Source organism: Anopheles nili, chromosome 3, assembly GCF_943737925.1.
Source record: "Anopheles nili chromosome 3, idAnoNiliSN_F5_01, whole genome shotgun sequence".
Lineage (NCBI taxonomy): Eukaryota > Metazoa > Arthropoda > Insecta > Diptera > Culicidae > Anopheles > Anopheles nili.
Window position 1 is genome coordinate 44,098,501 of NC_071292.1, and position 17,526 is coordinate 44,116,026.

The window sequence follows — 17,526 nt, forward strand, 5'->3', positions numbered from 1 at the left end:
GGTGGAAACACCGCCTCTATCTGCTGATGCCACACTAGAAGCGTGCTTTCGTCAATTGTTTAACAAAAATTTGCCCCTTCTCAGGCACACACACACACACACACACCGACCGTTTCCTGTCGCACGAGCGCACTATGTCCAAAACAATAAACATGGCGACGGATAAGAAAAAAAAAAAGAAAAAAGCAACCCACCCGAGACGTCTTGGGCCCCTGTGTTGGGTGATGTGATAGATTCGATTTGAATACCACCCAAGTAACGACGAACGGCGGCCCAGGCGGCCCTTTGGGAAATAATAAAACAAAAATTAAAGCCCCACACCCACACTGGTACCCGGAGTGCTGATGACATTTCCGATTGGCCGGCTACCGATCGTACACACCGTTGCCAGAGCCTGGGAAGGAAATGAATCACAGCACCAGAAAGAAAAAAGCCGGTTGCGCTGTAAATCGCGCTTCTGCGACACTCGTTTTCTTTCTTTTCCTTTTTGTTTTCATCTTACCCACCCGAGCCGCGTGAGAAGTGTGAAATATTTAAAGTTTTTAGGATTTCCTCCTATTTTGTATGCGCCTCGAACGCCTCGAAACACCACCGCGCTGCTCTCGGGAAAGGCGTTTTGGCGTACCCCAAAACGTTTCGTCGGCTTTGAAACGTTCAAATGGCCCAAAGCACAAAGGGGACCATGTAGCGCATACCACGGTTAGCTCCCGGCTCCCGCTATCCTCGATTGCTGGCCCGGCGGACTCGAGATTCTACACACGCCTGCAACGTGTCATGTAGCGTGCGGGCGTTTTTTTTTTTTTCTTATTTTTTTACACTTTTCGGTAGGTGTCGGTGGACATAAAACGGACCCCACGAAGCAGCGATATCAAATATACATAAAATCGGGAAGGAGGAGGCGAAAAAAAAAATCCAAATTTGTGGCGTGTTTGAGCTTGTGTTTTTTTCCTTTCGCTCGTGTGTGTGTGTTTACACCACCATCAAGAAAGCTTTGGCTTCTCGCGCGGGAAAAAAGGATCGATCGTGATTCGGGACGATCACTCCAGGGTGTGTGTGTGAGTGTGGAGAAGTGTGGTGAGGTGCGAACATCCTCTCAAATCTCCCGGAAATCCCAAATTTCACAAGAGCGAACCCCATTCCAATCTATTCGCTCTGGGAGCCGACGATCGCGAAAAGAAATACCTCCAAAAAAAAAAGCCACTAGGCCTCGATTTGGCGGGGCTTTTGCTTCCCTTTTTTTTTTTTCGTTCGTTCATTCCCCACCTCATTTAAGCCGAACCCGGAGCATACATTTAAAGGTGGCAAAATGCTTCAAGATGTGGCACATTGAAAACAAATCGATGCTGCCGATCATAAATTAGTCTGCGACGCCCGGTGACAACAAACATCGCCAAACGATTGTCTCGATCCTGTCGAGGTCTCGCGGCCGGCTGTTTCCATGGGGGAATATTTTGGAGACTTCCCCCGTTTTTGTTTTTTTTTTTCGTCGTTCCGTTCCTTCGTTGCCGTGGCTGGGTGGTTTTGTGTTGCAGTTTTTCCGCTGACCGCGTCGATCGGGTCACACGCGAAAGGTGCGAAAATAAAACAATTGATTTTTTGGACGCGATACCGTGAACACCTTTCGTTAGTTGATCATGTTCTAGCGTTGTTTCTTTTATCTCATTTATTTTCGGGGTGGGTTGTGTTGTTTTTCTTTTTTTTTTGTGTGCTGTTCGTTGCCTGGAAGCCGCTAATTCCTGCCCGAGGCCGTTCCCACGCGTTCTAATGTGGATCGTTCTTTTTCGCTCGCAATCGATTCAAATTCGGTCGAAAATACCGGTGGAATATTAGCGCTATTAGCGCGAAGGTACAACTCAGCGCGTTTCACCGAGAAAACCTCCAAAGAAACGAACAAACTGTGGTTGAAATTAATAGCTTCGTGAACGTAAAACAATGCTTCATCTAGGACCCCTTTTTGGCACGACAAAAGACCCACAATGACAATGAGTACAGTAGCACCGCGAGCGAGGACTTCCGGACTACAAAACGGGAACAAAACCTCATCCTTGTTAGAGAGCATTCCAGCTGAAAATTGTTGCAAAAATATTTGATACTGCTGACAGACATTCCACCGAAAGGGGGAGCCATACACAAATAAAACCGACCGACCGGCTGCGTCTGAGAGAAGTGCAATCGTGTGGGAAAAAGGTAAGGTCCCCAGGGCGCATACCATCCACCACAACCGACAGTGATTGATCGCACCTCCGTGGTGTGGCGAAAGAAAATCGTGTTTGTTTTGGCGCATCGTGCGCCGGAAATCGTTTTTTTTTGTGTTGCTTCTCCTCCGCGATCTAACTGGGGGGGATCTTAAGAAAACGGGCGGTTTTTAGAGCACGACGGTGCAGGATTTAAGCCCATTCGTGGTCTCTTTCTCTCTCTCTCTCTCTCTCGCGATAAATCGAACGCTAATGACGTGCTCACGTGCCCGGCTGCAAATGCGACAATTGACGGACGCAAAATCGATCGCCGTTGGTTCAATCCGCGGCTTCGAGTGCCACTAGCGCCGAACCGAAAGCATATCGGCAATCTTAAACAGATAATAAATAATCGCTTTATGACCACCGTCGCTACTTACTGAGGAGCGCGCGCGCGATCGAGTCTTCGAGCCCTTCAAACCGGAGCCCTTGTGGACTGACATTCGCGATGCAACGATCGTCTCGAATTTCCGCGAAACAACTGTTGCTGTTGCACCAAAGACAACCAAAACAATAACGAACGAGTGAGTGAGAGAGCGAGAGAGCAAGAAAAAAAGGTAGTCACACAAATGCGCAACAAAATCCGCGCGTTGTTTTTAATCGAACACGGGAAAACGAACGAACGCTTGGAAGGGAAACGAGAAAAAATTCAACCGATCAGCATGCTTCCCAGTCGGCCGAGTGTGTCGAGTTTTTCTTGTCACCAACCAGGCCGGGTGCAACCATGAAACCGTGAAACCGATCGTCTTAGCTGGCGTAAGCAACCTTGGAGGCGCAAACAATCACGAGGCGCGCGAGACAAAACACACAACCACACCCGGCTAAAGGTTCGGCAAAGTGTAAATTAAATTCGCGTTTTTTTACCGGATGTTTTAATGAATGATCGACGCGATCGGTGGGGTGTTTCTTTCTTTTTTTTTATGCTGTTTCGGCCCTTTCGAATTGCGCTGCCGTTGGCACTTTTACGGCAACGGGCCGTTTTGTGTTGGGACGCGACTGTGGGCGCGTCAATGGGCGTGCGAAATGATGAATGAAATCGTAGGAAATCGTTCGGTTTTCGGTGAAATACTACGCTGTGGGAAAGTGCGCGCTGACCGATAACAGGAATTGCACGCCGCAGACGTATGTCGTTGAACTAAGCATTTGCAACACAGCTCGCTGGGGAAGTATTTTGTAACAAGACATTTGATCTTTTTTCGGAAAATGGTTTGCAAAAAGGGTTAAAACGCTTGTCGTTTGTGTGAAAAACAAACAGACATTGCTCGAAAGCTTGTCGTTTAGAAGCATTCATATTAAAGGTAGTTTAGATATATGAGTCCTTAAACATTATCAAAAAAAAGCATATTATTTGCTAGCATCCTTTGAACGAGTTAATACAGAACTCATAGTGCTGCACCTTTTTTTTGTGTAATTTATGTAAATAAAAGTAACTAAAAGCCCTCATCTTCCCCTATCGCATAATTAGCATAAACATCAATTGGTTCCCCCCAACCAACCCCAAAAAGCGCTACTGTGCGACGCATTAAGTACACCCACCATTCAACGGGACACGAGCATCAACACCAGTTCACTCTTCTCCACACACCCGAAATAGACACACCCGAAGGTGCCAATTATTTTCACGCCCACTCAGGCTACATAAGAGATGCATAATTCTTGTTTTTTCTTGTTTTGCCCTTCCAGCCAACCCAAGACAGTCCGCGGCAGTATCATATTGTACCGGTTGTAAAACAGTTCCCCAGAATCGAGCACAGCAACTGAAATCGACTCCTGACTCCCCGAAGAACGCAGAGGAGGTTTGCACATTTCGTCGAATCCGCTCGAAACCGCCCCCGTGGGGGGTTTGCAACAGCAACAGCAGCAACAGCAGCAGCTTAAAGTTAGAAGTTGTTCCGACGGCGGTGGTTTATCAGATTTCGCGCCCATTTCTCCACGGTGACGGGTTCGCTATCTCAACGGTGGTTGGTGCAGTTTTGTTTGCCCAGTGCATCGTGAACAAACAAAAAAAAACGCGCGCACAAGATATGAAAACAGCGATCGTCAGCAACACGCTGGACAACGCTGGAGGCCTGGCAGCTGAGCCAAAGAAGCCCGCACACTGCTACAGGACGATGGACATAAATGAGCCCCAACGATCATGGACATCTTTTTTTACGGTTTCGGAAGAAAGGTTAAAATTGCCCGCTTGGTTTGAGTTCTTCGAGACGCAAAAAAAAAGTTCCCCATTGGCTGTAAATATTTGTCACTTTGCACCGACCGCACCGTGAGGTGACCGCACTTAAAATCCCATCAACGCCCATTCGCCCTAGCGGAAGTCGTGCAAATTTTGCTGTCCAACATGCGTCCACAGCGCGCTCTGGGCCCTTCTGTGCGTTCGTCATTTGACACGCGATCACGATTGCGATCCGACACCGCGAACCACGGTTTGGCCACTCGCTTTGAGGGTGGTTTTTCTGCGTTGGGTGCAGCATTTGTGGGCCTTTTGCATGAAGCGCACAAAACATAACAAGATCCGGGAAGTAATGGTAGCATTCGAAAAAAAAAACAAACGATCTTCTCAACGCGAGCGCGTGCAGTTTGGGATGAATCCCACCCAAGAGTTGGTTCACAATTGCATTGCATTTATTCAGCCATCCCCCACAGGGTGGGAATGTAGAAAATGGTCCCAAAATTAGTCACCACGAGCGGATTTAACACACACACACCGACACCGAGGAAGGAGTTTGAAAGCAAATGTCATTCTAATGAAAATTGACATTCATCAGTTTTCCAGGAGCTCCCCGTCAGGAGCTTAAGAGTGACGGTGCCAAACGGGTGTCGTGTGCCTGTTTATGTAATTCATCTCCCTAACACTCCTAATGCCGGCGACGGTGGGTTGATAAAAAGCCGGCGAAAACCCTGGCCAGTTCGGTTAGGGGTTCCCGTTTTCGTGACAATATGACTGGCTGTCGGATAATCTTCACTTTTCAGTATGACTGATTATGACGGCCCTGGGGTGTCCTGCCGTCGGGTTTTTGCATTTTGGAAAAACAACCGCCCGGACGGGTGAAGGCGTATAAATATGTTAATGTGATGTTTATATTCACTTCCCTTGTTCGGTTGGGCACACAAAAGGGTGCCGGGGCGTGCGTTTTTGTGTCTGTGTGTTGCGAGGCACCAAATTCAGGTTGCGTGAGTGAAAATTGCTGCCCGAAACGTTATGAGACGACTTAGACGACTGTTTCACTCCTGCAGGATGTGGAGCCACATCCCAGAATCGATGCAGTTTTCAATTGCAAGACGAATAAACACCCCCAACTAGCCCTCTTGGGGCCTTCCACAGAGAGAGAGAGAGAGAGCGCAAATAAAATATTCAAACCCGATTGCAAATGGAGCTCAACCATCAACTGCTTCGTCCTTGCGGTCACACAAAACTCCTCCAAAACCGGACGTACACGCTTTTCCGTAATGGACCATCACTCTCCGGGCTCGGGGAATGGCAAAATGTGTTTGCATGTCTCTTACCGAACCGACAAGAATGGATTCGCTGCCCCAAACTCCCGATGGATGGGTTGGCCCCAGTCGAAATGGCTTGGCACTTGTTTCTCGTCACATCGTCACCATCCGTTCGAGTCTGCTGTGAGTGAACACTGTATCACGTTTCCTGTGCTGTTCCCGGCGAGGTCGTTGGGATGGGCTGAAATTAGAGAAACCTGCCCGGATCATCCTGCCCGTAGAGAGGAAGGATCCGTCGATGATGGACCACGATCGTTGTCCTGCTGCGGCATCTCGAACGACATCTCGCAGCGAGCCTTGGGAAGAGTGGCCTTTTTTTTTCTTTCCTTTTGCTGCACTAAAACAGCAGTTTGATGCTCCATAATGGATGGATTTGCACCAGCAGCAGCAGCAGCAACAGCAGCAGCCGCAGGGATAAAACGAATTTCGGTGTTCTTGGCGATGTATGCGAAAAGGATTAATATTTCACAAATTTTAATTAGAATTTCCTATGTTTTCGTGTTGACACTAATCCCCTTTTTGAAAAACGGCTCGGCCCACTCGTCACGCGGCTGGTGAGCTTTTCCATTCAATTTCAGTCTCCACCTGTGTCGAGGTATGCGCGCACGTCCTCTGGAAACCGACCACACAGTGCAGTGCACTTGCGGACTTGTGCGTTTTTAGTTTTGAGGCGTTAGTTAGTGGGTTTTTTTTTCGGTTTCAGGACGGTACCAGCTTTCGCAAGCTGTTTAATTCCACAGCTGCTGCAGTTCGACAGCGTAAGGGCGGTTGCTATCCGTTCTTATAGCGATGGCTTATTCATGTATCGTGCGGGCAATAGAAGGGATTAGATATGATGCTTTGTTTTTTGTTTTGGACCTATTTTTCCTGAGATACTCGCAGTGTATTTTTTTCCATTTTAATTACTTTAAAATAAGTCATCAAATTATTATGATTTAACAAATGTTGAGTAAAGTTTAAATAACATTCTCTTGAGTAAAGAGTTCATAAACGATAAAGAGAACGTAGGCGCATTTTAGCACTGTTGTAATAGATGATTTCGGTGGAGTTGTCACGGGTTTGATCGTCCAGGCGATCTTTGGAAACCTAGAAGAATTTTCCCATACTTACACGTGACCGATCTGTTATTCTCCTTTTTTTGCTCTTTTTATTTTATACAAAATCTACACTTATCTGAATATACCATACCATCTAAATAATACCTTTAGTCCTCATTTGTTGAAAGTTATTCGGATGTAGGTTAAAATTAAACAAAAATCATTTTTAATTGGAGATGTTCCGATTGAATTCCTTCTTTTTCTTTGAATGAAACCTGATTTGGTATAAACGATGCAGAAAATTGCTTGTCCTAGTTTGTTCATTATTGTGTTAATTTTTCAAACGTTATTTTGTGTTTTAATATTTTTTTTGTTAGTCTTACTCTCTTGTTTATATTTGAAGTAATAATGATTCTTCGCTGTCTACCCCTGCTTCTACGTTATTTCTCTTTTTTTTTCTTCGACATCTTCCTCCTCAGTATCGTCCTTACCGCTGTATTGCAGGAGACTGAGGATGTCTCCTTTCACATCACATCCTTTGTCATCACGATGGTTTTCTCGCGTGTAGGCTGCATATTTCTTTGGAGTCCGCTTTTTCCTCTGTGGCTCCACCGTTCTTTCTCTCAGAAGCACTAGTGTAGCCTGTAGAATCCATTTCGGTTCCTTTTTGCACGCGTAATATACGATAATAATAATCATCGATATAATTATTGATTGGATAAAGTCAATCACAAGACTCATTTTATTAAGGTCCTTTGCCATATGAATAATTGGGTCTATCGAACCTTTTTACGATGAAAGTTTTTCGAAAGGCAGCTACTTTGCTGTTATTTTAAAATAATTGTCATGATCAGAATGATCTAAATCGGAATGTTCAAAATTGGTAAGCATGCTTTACAATAATAAGAAAAGCTCCTCAATGCAATAGATGCCAAAGATCAGAAAATTGTTTCTCTCCTAGGCACCATTTATGAACCAATTATTTCAAAACTCTTGTTGCTCTACGTTCTGCCTTCTCTATGCGCCTCAAAAAAGAACTCGCTTTTGGAAAGTCCCAGCCACGGTTAATCACTAATGTACAGAAAACAGCAAACTATCACTGTCCCTTCTTGGCAAATAGCACTCGTTAATCTGCGCTAACGGTTTCACACCTAATTGAAAAACAACAAATTATTTCCATAATGGCAACAAAAAAAGGCATCCTCAGTAAATTCCTAAGCCGTAACCGGCAACGGAACGCCAAAGTTTCCCATTAATCCAATCCAGATGTGCGCAGAATCCTCAGAGCGCACCTCATCGACGAGCTTATGACTTTAGCTATTTACCCAACAATCGGTCTTCGGCACTTCGCAGTCTCAATTGGGCCACCGGTGGGCCAGAAAAAGAGCATTATGCGTGGAAAACAAATACAGGGCATTAGCTGGGACCATGGACCGAAAAGGGCAACCTCAAAAATGCGAAAAAAGCGACCATTCATTATGGTGGCGTAGGGAATGGCACGTCGAGGTTTTGGAGGATGTTTTGTGGGTTTTAGGGAATCCGGTATCGCGCCTTCATTTTGGTCATCGGTCAAAGCGATCACCAGCAGCAGGATTCCTTTGGTGCACCTTTTCCGGTTGGGCAAAAAATGCGTGAGCCAAAAAACAAAAAGCAGGTGGCCAGGATTTCCGGCCCGGCAGTGAAGGCGATGGTTCCGGTGAAAGAAAAAAATATATATCCTAGACCAAAGATTATCCTTTCGCCTTGGGCTGCCTTCTTACAGGCGAACCACAAGGCACAGATAAGAATGGTTCGGTCAGCTCATTACTATTTATTTGCATACATAATAATTAATTCCATTAGGCCCGTGCGGATTCTGAGCCGCCCAGAGCGAGGGCGACTCCTAATACAGACAAATTTCCCACGACCTGCCTTTTTCGGGGCATCTAATCCTTTCCTTACTTCACTTGTACACTTTTTCGCCGGTCAACCGCACGACAGCTTCCTTGGCGTTGCGGCACTCCGGAAAAACCCCGTCCTCGATCATTTCTCACCCATTTAGGCACATTTGTTTTTATCGCCTGTTTAGGGGTTTTGTTTATTTAGCCATTTCGAGGCATTATCCTGTTTATCGGTTTAACGCGCCGAAAACCGAGGCCAGTGCAACTCTTTCTCTTGCAAGGGTCCGTTCCGAGACGTGTTCCTTCTTCTACACCACGTCCGTTGCATTGCATCCGAGCTCACCCAAACCAAGGGTTGGCTGGGTTTCGAAGTGGAAGAGAAAAATCTCCCCCACAATAAATTCGGCCCGATTCGATAATTGAAACGAGCGGCGGGTAATTATGGTAAGCGAAAGAGGATAATATATTCATTTGGTGCTTTGGTTGCGGGAGCATCCACGCCCGTGGAATCTGCTCGCTTTACCCTCGGTTTCGTTTTCAGATTATCGTACCGTAAAATTTAAATTTCTCTCACACTGCACACGACTGCCCTCTTTCCAATTCGCAGTTTTGTGATGAGTTTTTTGTGTATGACATCACGGAAATGAGCGTCGTCTTTCCTTTTTTTATTATCCCCAAAATTGTTTGATTGCACGGTACAATAGAGCGCATATGACAAATATGGCCTACTGTGCAATTGAACCTTCACTTTTTTTTATGACACACCAAACGGTCAACGAAAGCAACCCGTAAAAGACGACATAAAATAACCCATCCCAAGCCCATTGACGGTGCCAGCCAGCAAATCTGGCCCACAATAAGCTGGACATCCCGCTGGCTCGAGAATAATGGTTTCACGGGGTTTTGGGCGCTGGTGAAAATGGTTTACAATTTGCGCTTTCATCCAGCACCAGCCGGGATGGTGCGACAATTTTACAATCATAAAATTTACGACGTCCGCAATCACCCGAACGCTGGATGGCTTCTCGGGCATTTCTCGGGTGGAAGAAAATTAAGCCAACCCGCGCTTCGGGGGAAGAAAAAACTCTTGCAAAAACAACCCCGCCAGCCGTTGAGTTTGACTCGCCACCGCGATCGTGTTCAGTTGTAAAAGCAACTCAGTCAAGCAAAAGTCACCAAGCGAAAAGTGCACTTTATCATCATCGACCCCGAGGGCGTGTTTCCGTTCGGTGGGAAATGTGGTGCGAGTTTTCCTCCCTTCTTTCGAACGAATTGAGCATCACCCAACGAGCGGTTCCAGGGCACACATGTGACAACAAGCGAACAAAACGCCTCCCGTTTGATGAGAATGTTGCCGCGTGTTCATTAGCAGCCACTAACCAGCGAGCCGCTTATTGTGCTTAATTATTTTCGATAATTAACCTTATCGCTGCAAAGCGCACTAATCCGGAAAACAGCCCATCCCCGCAGGGCTCGCCGCGTCTGGTTTTGGGCTTTGGCGCCGCGACACGAGCATGTGGCCAACGCCTACACACTCAGCAAACAGAAACCTTCCAACGGAAACCTCATAAATTTCAATCATTCTCCTATCGATGTCGTAAATCGATGGACGAAGGCAGACAGCAGAGCCCAGACCCACTTCGGTCGCATGTTGGATGAGTTTCCCGGCCAGTTTTGCGGCGTGTGGAAATTGTGCAAAATGGACCGGCTCGGGAGGAGAAAAATTGCGCCCCAGAAAAACGGATGGAACGCGCACATACGAAGCGAGTTAAATAGATATTTCCGAACATTTCTGGTCCCAAGCCCGAAGCGGGATATTATTAAATGTTTGTGCAAATACTTCACATTGACATCAAAACGGTTTATGGTTTTTGCGATATTATTATTTTTTTTTTTGCGTGTGTGCTTCTTCTTCGCGTCCCACCGAAAATGCCACCATCCGGTTCCGGTTCTCTCAGCTCAACCACTTCAAAGGGGCTCCGGGATCGATGGCCCTTCGCCGATGACCACCGGCCATAAGAATTTGATCAAATAAACCACATAACCCCGGGAAACGGAACGGTGAGATTTTTCCTCTTTCTTTTTTCCTTGCTTGTGACATACGCCGTCGACGGGAACGGCAAAACCCGATGAGATGGTCCCCGATGCGATTTGATCGCTTTTCCTGCTCCTATTTGTCGGATGGCGTTTTTTTTTGCTTCTTCTTTTCTTTGCTCATCCACTCAGCACCGTCAAGCCGTCTGTCCGTACACCGGCACAGCGGCCAAGTGTTTGCACAAATGTGAGCTAATAAATCAAGACCCTGCACCGGTGCGGGAGTTTTGCAACGTTTAATTTCTGTAATTACAGTGCCTGATACATTTTCAAGTTCATGATCAACTCGGTTTGCGTGGGAGCCATGAGAGAGGGAGTTTTTAATTAACTAACTCATCATGCCGCAAGGGGTAATGATTATTAGAAGCTGCGTGGAGTTTAAAATCAGCGTAAATAAATGCAAAAATGTGTGCTAAAAAGAGGAAAATGCGAAAGAAACACAGAGATTTAATTTGTAACAGAGAACATTGAACTGAGTTGAGTAAACGAATCGCATTTCATCTGAAAACTTCAAACATAAACCTCCAACACAAGTTGACGCATGGTTCAAAAAGATTGTAAAATAAAAGAAACCCCCAATAACTCAGCAATGCGCGATCACTCAACAGTTAAAACTGATTCTCTTTTCTTTTTTTTTCGGGTGATAAAAATCGCCAACCCAGTAAGACAGCAAACGACGATTTCCGTGACATCAATGAACACCCATAAATCAGCGCAGCGACCCGAGCGGACGGCTCAAGCGAAATCAAAACTGCCGCTGAAATGCTTAAACAAAAACAATACACGAAGCGAAACAAAAACGAATGAACAAAGAAAAAAAAATGCAAACTTTATGGGGCGCATTTATCCGCGCATTATCTCCAGATCAGCTATCAATTCTATTACAGTGCGGAATCTTCAAGTTCCGGAAACGCACCCAGGAAGTTGTGTTTCTTCCCGCGGCTTGGGGATAGAAGGCACGGAGCAATCGGAACTAAAACACCATACGGTATTATTCTCCGTCGTAAAAATGACCATCGAAGCGTGCGTATCGTTAAGACATCGTTACGGCCGGGATGGCACCAGGAGGCAGTAAAAATGAGGGTCAGCAGATTGTCCTTTTGGGGGCCGTTTTTCTACGCTGATTTCAATGACTCCCCGGTGCAGGCGGTGCAAAGAAGAAGGCGAGAGAGAGAGAGAGAGAAAACACACAGTGCCACAAAAGCTATCTAGCGCAAACTAGCAACCAGGACGATTTACGGTCCTGGTCAGTATGATCTCACCGTCGCCACGCCAGATCGGACAGATTTCGTCCCCTAGCACCCATATTGCAATATGGGTAATATTATTTGCTATCTCTCTATCTCTCTCGTTTTCCATCGCCATCGCACGCTAAAAAAAGGACACCCCCGATGCGTGTGCGTGTCCTTATGGACAAGGCGTAAAAAAAGACACCTAATCGGATTTGATGCTGTCCCGTCGTATGTCACACAGGTACTGAGAAAGGAACAGGAAATGGTCATCGTTGGACAACCGAACACGTTAAGAAGCAATCAGAGACATATTGATTTCCGATTTTTATATCGAACGCAGCTCGTCTTCCGAGACCCCTGCGAGGATTTTATGAACCGTACCGTATGAAGAGATTGTGTATGTTTTTTTTTTCTTCTGCCTTCACAGACGGAATTGGTGAAGAAAGAAAGCAGTTTCTCTTCTTGTTGATGATTAGATCTCGGAATGGCTCGCTGGGGGAGTTTTTATGCTGACCCATTGCAAACAGTACATTATTTACATCATCAAGTAAGGTTGGGATTGAAACATTACACAAATAAATTGGTTTTTTTTGACGAAAGTTCCAATTAAACAGATTACCTTTAGTTAATCAGCAATTCCACACGAAATGGTGCATTTGGTAACCGAAATTCCCTCCTCTCGAAAGACCACATTTTCACACAGAAAACCACCACCATGATGGAAGCCATTTTCTCGATCAAAGAATGCCATAAATTTTCCTCTCATTTCTCGTCCATTTGTTTGTGAATTAGATCCCGCTGTAACAACATTACCCGCTGCAAATAAACAACGCTTCACGCGTCACAAAGCTGTCGCTGTCCTGTCAAAAAGGACCCCGTACTTGTGGCAATTACTTGCTGCAACCATACTGATCATGCGATCGCGAAAGGTCCCCATCCTCGGGCTCGACAGGAAGTGTAAATGTTAAATAGAGAAACATCTGTTCGCAACGCACCAGGGAGTGGTGCGCCATTTCTGCCAGCTAGCAAATGGCGTCAGTTCCCCCGACCGACGGTAATATTTTTCCACCAAAACCTTCACGGGGGTTTTGTAACAGATACAAACACGGATCCGTTTCCGTAATTACCACCGCGCACCCTTCACGTCGGCCAACAGCGTAGAGAGGCTGGGTAAATAAGGTTATCACAACAAAACGATAAATTACGGCATTTATGCGCGTTAACACACTCGCACGGGAGCGCAGCCGAAACCGATAATATTTGTATCAACAAAAATCGGATAACGTACGGGGAACGGCGTCCCAGCCGGAAGGAAGGAAGGATGCGTGCAGGACCACCGGTAGTGGCTATTCCCGAAACCAACAAGGCAACAAGGTGACAAGGATGACAATAACTCACAGCGCACGTTCTTAGGCCCGCTGATGACCATAATAATGGAACATCCTGCGGTACATGCAGGCACCCGTTAGGACCCTCAGCGGGTTTTCCGTGCTGGTTAGCACGGATCGATTGACTGTTTCCATCCAGCTTCCATTCAATGTTTTTGTTTGCCTTAAATCGAAACGAAATACTCACGGAGAAAAGGACGATCCTCCACCCCATTGGCCGGGTTGAGGTCGCTGCCAGAACGCTATTAAGGCTAATTCATTACGGGCAAAAAAGGTAAACATTTCTATTTTCCATTTGCCATCGCCAAACAATGCGAACCGCAGTGCGCTGTGAATCGGAACTTCGAGAAACTCGCCCGGCTTTTGGACCCGTGGCCCGTGAGTTTGCCTGCGATGGAAAGGGACAGGATGCGGCTGAAAAGGCGGAGGATGACACAAAATAAATTAAAATGCATTTGTCATACGGCGACCACCCGTGGGTTTTACGGGCATTCCTGCCAAGGGGCAAAAAGCAAGAACAAAAAAAAAAAAGAACGGTGAACAGAGCGAGAAAGCGAGAACGAGATCACGAGCGTGTGTGAGGGAAAAGGTGCGAAACGATCGAATGTACTTAATACTAGTGCAGCAGCGACGGTTATCCTGGGTGTCGTGTTGTCATCTTCGATCCGGTCGTCCTGGCAGGAGTCCTCGCGTACTAAAAGCGAGAGGGCCAACAAAAATTCGTGCCAGAACGAGAAAGCGAGAAAGTTAATTCCTTCGATCCACACCCGTTGCTCGGTTTGGCCGTGGAAATTAACAGACCCCGGGAAGGACGATTTTTCAACGATCGGACGGTGAGAGTAATTTGCCAACCGAAAACTCGTGTCCGGGTGCGATAGCACCACTCGACCTCGTTAGCATCCGCCACCAGCGAGCGTCCTGGCTGTGTCGGGAAAACTTTCACGGGCAGTTTTAAGGGCGCAGCTTTCGGGGTTTTATTATATCTCGTGCTTCTTTTTTTTTTTTTTTGGTGTCTCCTCCCCGTTGCGCAACTTTTGCGAGCGGGTTCCGATATAATTCAGCATAAATCACTGCAACCGACAAGCGGGGCCCAAATACACATACGTGCACGTAATGCGAAGCTGGTCGGCTAATTTATAGTAGTTTTGGGTAGAAACTTTCCGGCCCAAGCATGCTGCAATCAAGTCGCATTTTAAAATGGTGCCATCGAGCGCGAAACGATAGCGTCTCGCTGGGCAGCGTTAATATGGCGAAATTATCAATTCATTGGTGCTGGCGTTTATGCAGCACGGTTGAGTTCTCCGATTGGGAAACCTTCCTTAGGGTGGCGTGTTTAAGTTGTTAGTTGACTTTTATTCACCGGAATTTGACTTATTTGATGCACGAGAGCATAGTTAATGGAGAAAAATGATCACAAAAATTCATAGTGCTGAATAAATGCAATATAGTTCAAAAAGAAAAGACTTATTTTCACCCAAAACTCTCTAACAATGCATGTCGAAAAGCAGCATGAAAAGTCTGGTCTACCAGTCTGGTCCTTTTCACTTTCCAATCATTGCAAATTGTAGCTCCATAACACGCAAAAGGCAAAGTTTGATCAGTTTTGCGATGAATTGATAAAGTTAAAATACCCCAGCGTGGGGAGACAACAACAAAAAAACAAAAAGCTCCCCATTAACACCGGTTTCCAGCAGTCAATTTCCGAACAACTACGTACAAGCACGCAAACTGACATTAATCTCGGTGAGATTTTGATGAAAAGTGACTAACGACGAAGCCAAATCCCGCCCAAAACACACCACACACTCATCAGCGTCCGTATCCTGTTACCTTTGTGCCAAACTCCTCACCAGCCAGCCATCTTATTTGTGCGCTTTTTTCGCCACCCCAAACGGGCAAGGAAAAACTTCTTCACACACCATCTTCACCTGGCCACTCGGGGACCGGTGCAGACAGTTTGTTAAACTCCTCATTAAACCTGGCTGCCGGTGGGTGCCGATATTTGTGATTAAAATTCAAATACCGTGAAATTGAATCCTTGCGCCCCCAGTGCAAGCTGTCGTCGGGTTTTTCGGTCGGTCGTGTTGAACATTCCCATCCGATCCGATCGGATCCGTTCGTCCGATGACGTCGTGGACCATCGAGTCCGGGACACGGGATATTTCTTAATAAAAATCGACCTCATCGCTCGAACGCATCATAACGAGACCCGAGGTAGATTAGTAAGTTTTGTCATGTTTTCGTTACGCTTGTTGAAAAAAGTTTTTGCTCACCACCGGCACCGACGAAGCGAAACAGCTACCGTTCACATTGGCTTACGGCCGCGTGTGCCATTTGGGTGCCGTTCCGTTCGAACGCTGGCGAACAAAAATCGACGTAAATCTTCCCGACTCGCTTGCTCGCACGCAACCGAAACGTCTTCATAAGCAGACCTGCCGGCCGGATGCTGGCCACCGAGACAGAAGCTTGGGCCAGAAAGCCCGGACAATGGACGGACAACCGGGCAGCGGCGAAAATCCGCTCCCTGGGAGAATAGGCAGAAAAATAACTCAATCATGGTTCTGCATGAATGAAGCGCCCTCGAGAGAGGCAAACCGAGCGGTCATATTCATTTTTTGACAAATGTCCAATCTCCAGCTGGAACGCATTAAAATGTCTTGTTGGGTGATATTTTTCTGTTCGCTGGCACGCCCGGGCCTGTGTGTACCTGCTCTGGGGTTTGGGTGGAGATCTTTATGTGTTTTTTTTTTCTTTCGGGCGTTCTTTTGCTGGCCTTCTCGATCACCGAAATGGGGAGGCTGCAAAAGCTCCCTCTAAATCACCTCAGCCAGTGGACACCCAAGAGCAAGCGACTTGTTCGGACGACCGACGATGGGTTTTCAAAACGCCTTAAATGTGCGCTTTAACGAGCGCCCAAAAAAAAAGGGCTCCCAAAAATGCACCACCATTCGGACTTGCGGGTAAGCACTTTACGGTCGACCCACTAGGCGAGTCGCTCATTTAAATGATGGAAAACTGCAGCTTGTTTATGTGCGCTTGTTGTGCGTTTGAGCGTTCTGCAAGCGAGCAGCGAAATAAAGCAGAAACTTGCAGCGCGATCGAAAAAAAAAACCGACCAAACAAATCATCATTCTGCGAGCGAGCGAGCGAAGGGAAAAATAAAAAGGATGATCACGACGCACGGAAGAAGGTGAACATGGCTATGACAAAAGATGTTTCCAGCATTGCAGGAGGTCGCGCTTGTAAATATGGCCAGAGAACATAAAATAAATATGTTGATTTCGCAGTCACATTATGCAGTTATGAAAGGGAGAGAACATGGGTAAGTTTCTTGTTCGGATTCATCAGACGGCGCGCGAGGTCGGTTCTGTCGGGTGGGCCACGATCCGGTTCCGTGGTGGTTCAGGCGGTCTCGTGTGACGACGGTGGGAGGCGATGAAGCACGGCCTAACAAACAATAAAATCTGCCGGCCGTTCCGGGCGAAAGTAAAATGTTCCGCAAACAAACAAGCAAAAAAAACACTCAGAACGCTCACACAAATCCAAAATAACAGGCAACACGAGGCAACGCAACACACAAAAAAAAACCGGAACACAACGCCGGGATGATCGCCGGGAGATCGAATTTATGCGAATTGACGTGACTTTTCGAGAGGACACATTATTTATGGCCTCGTGCGATCGTGCCGCTTCACCGCAGCAGGTCCAACCGATCAGCCACAACGAATTCAACGGCAATTCAAACCGGCCTAGGACGTCGAGATCGAGGAAGCGTAATAAACCGTAAGCCTTCGTAAGGTCGTCCCCGTTGGCCGTTTCGCCATTTGTTCGTAATAAGATAATATATTTGTAATTTATGTTGCCGATGAAATTCCACGAATCATTTGTAATAAATTGATGATCGGTTCGGGCCACAGTCGTCCGTGTCGCGTGTTTCGCCTTATGTCCCGTCACGTGGGAAGCAGAGAGAGAGAGACTCTTTTATCCACCAACGAAAGAAAGAAGTTACCCCCAAAAGCCCCATGCTAATAGATAGACAAGCATTTTTGCTTTTTGTTTATTTTTTTTTGCTGCACTCGCGAACAAAAACTATTGCATTCGTCCAGATGCACGCTCATTTCGAACGATCGTCAGCAGCTGGTGCGAAAGGAGTTTTTAGGAAGAAC